At 37.3% G+C, this 4815-nt stretch overlaps 1 non-coding gene across 1 annotated transcript; it reads right to left on the reverse strand.

The window, feature by feature from the left end:
• Nucleotides 1-1859: 1859 nt before the first annotated feature.
• On the reverse strand, nt 1860-1964 carry LOC142442016 (U6 spliceosomal RNA). Its single transcript, XR_012783282.1, has one exon. It is a non-coding gene; the product is annotated as a U6 spliceosomal RNA (small nuclear RNA).
• Between the last annotated feature and the right edge of the window lie 2851 nt (nt 1965-4815).

The following is a 4815-nucleotide window of genomic DNA, read 5'->3' on the forward strand; positions in this document are numbered from 1 at the left end:
ATTTTCAGTTAAGCCATGTCAGCAAATGGTAGACTCCGGTAATTTACTCCAGCCAGGTCATGAAGATTGCATCTGCGTTTACACGGTTGTGTCTTGAGTGCCGTCAAACCTGAAGGGCTCCTCTCGCACTCGTCTCCCAGGGACTCTATCAAATAATGTCCTTAAGGATTTCACTGGGAAATTAAATTGTGTGTGTAAATAGGGTCCTCTATCTATTCATCTGAGTCAGAAAGTTCTGCCGACACCTGTCCATCATGAGTGACCTTGCTGGTACTTAAAATACTGGCAATATAGCCTCCAGCAGTATGTCATAGGCAAATCAGCACAAAATAAAAATTGACATGTGAGTAATAGTATGTACATATGAGAATTCCTGAACATCAAGGAGTCCTCGTGGTGGAGTTGTTATGAGTTGAGCTGTCACCCCAACGTCAGCAGTTTGAAACCAGCAGCCACTCCTTATAAGGACAACAGGGCTTTCTACTTCCTTAAAAGTTACAGTCTCAGGAGGAACTGATATGACACGAAGGACTCCAATGGGAAGTAAATGTTTAGAAAATAATGGTGGCAACATATATACAAATATGTTTGCTACAATTGATGTAAGGATTGTTATAAGAGCTGTAAGAGTCCCCAGTAAAATAATGTTTTAATTTTAAAAAGTTCCAGTCTCAGAAATTTACAGGGGCAATTAGTTCTACCCTGTTCTATAGAGTTGCTGTGAGTCGGCATCTACTTGATGGCAATGAGTTTGGTTTGGGTGCTTGGAAAGTAATGCATGTGACCGCAATTCTCTCAGTGGTCCAGAAGAAGAAGGTGCCTTCAGGGGTACAGTTAATGTTGTCTGCCAGACGCGTTTCACCCTCATTCCAGGACTCAATGAATTAGAATTTTAGATCTTCACACCGTTATTCTTTGTGTGTGTGTGTGCGTGCGCACACACGTGTGTGTTCTAGCTTTTCTAGTTGCCTGCATCAGGAGGGTATATGTTACCTAGTCATCACGAGGACTCAACCTCTCTCCCTTTCTCTGCTGGCCATCTCTATAACCATAAAGAACCCATATAAAACTTCAAATTTTACCTATAAAAATCTTCCTGCTGATGCTAGAAATTAAGTGGAAATCACCTAATTCGAAATTCTTCTTATTGAATGAAGGGCCTGCAAATAGTCTAGTCCATCATTTAACCTGTCCAAACAATCAATTGCCAAGTGAGAGTACGACATGATTCATTATTATATACTATTGCCGCTTTCCTTTTCTATAAACATTTTACATATTCCTTCCATTTAAAATTTCATCACTGCTTATTTTCATTTGACAGCTTTGAAAAATCAAGGAATTACTTTCTTTAAGTGGGTTCATGTTTTAAAAGAACTCATTGGTGTATCTACTACTTCCATATTTTGAAATTTCTTTATAAATATCATTTGTATGGAAATGTTTCCAAGGACTGTTCATGTACAAGTGTCTTCTAGCAGCATCTGAATTAAAATTTCTGCCTATAAGAAAATTAATTTTATTTTTCTATTCCACATATAACATATAATATCCAGCTTAAGTATGTGGTACACAATATGTTTTGTAAACAGTCTGTTGACCATGTGACATCAGAGACCATTCAAGTTCTTTCTGCATTGAACTAAATGAAGTTATGTTTAACTCTCAGTAGTATTTCTAAAGAGTATTGTGTAAGTTTCAACAGGCAGGCTAATTTTGTCTTCTCAAGAGCCATGTTAAAATGAAAACATCTACTTTAATATTTCAATTTATGTACTAGTTATCTTTGACCCTCATTATTGATTTATTAATTATAAATTTCTAAACAAAAATGATTGCAGTTTTATACAAAACATTTTAAAAATATGGAATGCTTCATGAATTTGCATGTATCCTTACTCATGGGGCCATGGTAATCTCTGTATCGGTTCAATTTTTAGTATATATGCTGCTGAAGAAAGCACTACAAAACATTTTTCAACTCTGTTCCTATCTACCATATAAAGTGAGATACATTGACATTATTCACATAAAACTTATATCCAGAGAGGGAAAATGATCTTGCTTTTGAAATATGTGGATAAAATATCATTTCTTTGTTTTAAATGTAGCAATGAATTCAGTCATTGTAAGCTATTGAATACTTTCCAATTGATAAAAATATTAGGCATTGGTTTCTTGGCGTGGTAGAGCTTATATAGTAGTGACAGAGAGAAAAAATAATGAATAATTTTATGTAACTTCCAGCAGCTGTGAATTAAGAAAGATAGCTTAGGGCAAAGAAATTACACATGAAAGAAGAGGTCCCCAAGACAGGATGGTCAGGGAGTCTCTCTAAGCCTTGGAGACTAAAGTCATGATCTTTGAACACAGACATGAATAAAACAAGTGAGCAGGTTAGGGAAGAGCAGGAGCTTGTTCCAGGCAGAGAGAACAGCAAGCATTAAGGTACTGAGGCAAGAACATGGCTGTAATGAAGGAAGTGGGAGAAAGTCACTGGGTAAATGGCAGTGAGCCAGGAGGAACATTAAAAAGAGGATTGAAGGCATAGACAAGAGCTGAATGGTAACGGTAAGACTCAAGAGTATTCATTTTATTCTGTCTGAGGATAGTGGAAAGTGATGGGGAATTTTAAATGGGGTAGTCATAAAATATGATCTGATGCAGGTTTAATTTTTTTTTTTTTAGTTTCTGTGTAGGGGTAAGAGTGAAAGTCTAAATCTGTAGTTTAGTAGCTTAGAAGGGTGACTTACATAAATTGGTGGAAGTAGAGGTGTTAAGATGTGATTGGGTGTAGGCTATATTTCTGTGGCATATCAAAATATCAAACCCACTGTTGTCAAATCAATTTCAAAAATTTTGAGTGAGTTGATATGAGTGTAAGTAATAAAATATTGCAATGAAATCATAGACATTTTTAGTTAAAAATAGAAAATATGAAGATATTAATTCTTAATATATTCTCCATCTTGGTCTGTATACTTCTGAAAGTAGTGTTTCTATCCCTCTAACTCACCCTGAAGAACTGTACTCTCTTTAATTTACAATGAGTCAAAATGGCGATTTCAGCATCCTCGAAGGACTTACATTTTAAGTTATTTCAGGTTGATATATGCCAAGTTCTTCCTTTCTGGCTTACTGACTCTAAGTTTTTGCAAATTCATTAAAATACTTCAGTTTGTCTGCTCTAACTGCTTGTTGAAATGTTCAGTTCAGCTCTTTTGCTTCATCTTTTCTTTAGCCACCTACAAACTCAACAGGGTCGGAGTCTTTTCTGACAGCCTCTTTTAACTTTTCTTTGTTTCCTGTCTTCTTAAGGTCTTTTGCTTTCTTTATATATGATGACCTGTTCCACAGTCAGCCCCTAGCCTCTTTTGGGCTGCTCATATTGAGCTTCTCGCTCACATCTTCCCAATGATGTAGGCAAATTTGCTCTCTCTGTTCCATATTGAAATGTCCATGTGCATTGTTGCCTTTTATGTTTGGAATAAAGGTGCTTGTGATGAAAACTTCCTTTGTCTTGAAAAATCCTATCATGTAATCTCCAGGTCTGTGTCTACCAACAAGGCCACATTTTCCAACTACTTTTCCTACCTCTTTGCTTCAAACTATGGATTCTAAGAGCCAATTATTATCAATATATCTTCAGTGTACATGATCAATTTCAGGCTGAAGATGTTGGTAGGACTCCTCAAGTTTTTCATCACTAGATTTAGTGCATACATTTGGATAATAATTGGATTTCCTGGTATGGTTTGATTTGCTGGTATGTGTCGAGACGTTATCCTATCACAAAAAAACATTGTCCTTCAAGAGAGCTCTCGGATGCCCTTCATGTTGATGGCTATAATGCCATCCTTGCTGAATTTTTCTTTCCTAGCATGTTGTTATGAAGGTACTCTTGAGTCAGATAGGCCCATAGGAACCATTTGCATAACAGAATGAAACTCTGCCCAGTCTGATGCCATCCGCACAATTGTTTTATGCTTTAGCCCTTTGTTGCAGCCACTGAGTCAATCTCTCTTGTTGTGGGTGTCCTTTTGCCACCCCTGTACTTTCCCAATAAAGATGGCCTTCTCAAGGGTCTGCTCTCTCCTGACAATGTGTCCCAAGTATGTAGCACTAGCTATCTCCCACCTTGCCTCTAAAGAGTAGTCTGGTCATACTTCTAAGACAGAGTTGTGTGTCTTTTCAGTAGTCCATGATATTAAGTATTCTCACGAGCACATACATGGACTCTTCTTTGGTCCGACTTATGCAATGTCCAACCTTTACATGGGTATGAGGCAGTTGAAGATGCCACAGCTTGAGTCAGGCACATCTCAGTCTTCAAGGTAACACCCTTGCTTTTCAACACTCTAGACAGGTCCTGTGCAGCAGATTTATCCAATGTGAAGTGTCTTTTGATCTCTTGAATGATGCTTCCATGAATATTGGCAAGATGAAATACTCTTTTTCCCTCCATTTACCAGTATGCTGTCTATTTATTCTGTTGAGCAGATTATGATTTTCCTTAAAATGAGCTGCACTTCACACTGAAGGCTGAAATCCTCCTTCTTCATCAGAAAGTGGTACAAGTGTTCCACACTTTTAGCAAGCAAATTTGTGTCATCTATATCTTGAAGGTTGTTAGTAAGCCTTCCTCCAGTCCTGATACCAAATTATTCTGCATACAATCTAGTTTCTCTTATTATTTGCTCATCATACAGATTGAATAAGTGTGGTGAGAGGACACAGCTGTGATGTATAGCTTTTCTGATTTTAAACCATGTAGTATTCCCTTGATCTGTTCACACAGCTTCCTCTTGATCTATA

Source organism: Tenrec ecaudatus, chromosome 2 (genome assembly GCF_050624435.1).
Source record: "Tenrec ecaudatus isolate mTenEca1 chromosome 2, mTenEca1.hap1, whole genome shotgun sequence".
NCBI classification, from domain to species: domain Eukaryota; kingdom Metazoa; phylum Chordata; class Mammalia; order Afrosoricida; family Tenrecidae; genus Tenrec; species Tenrec ecaudatus.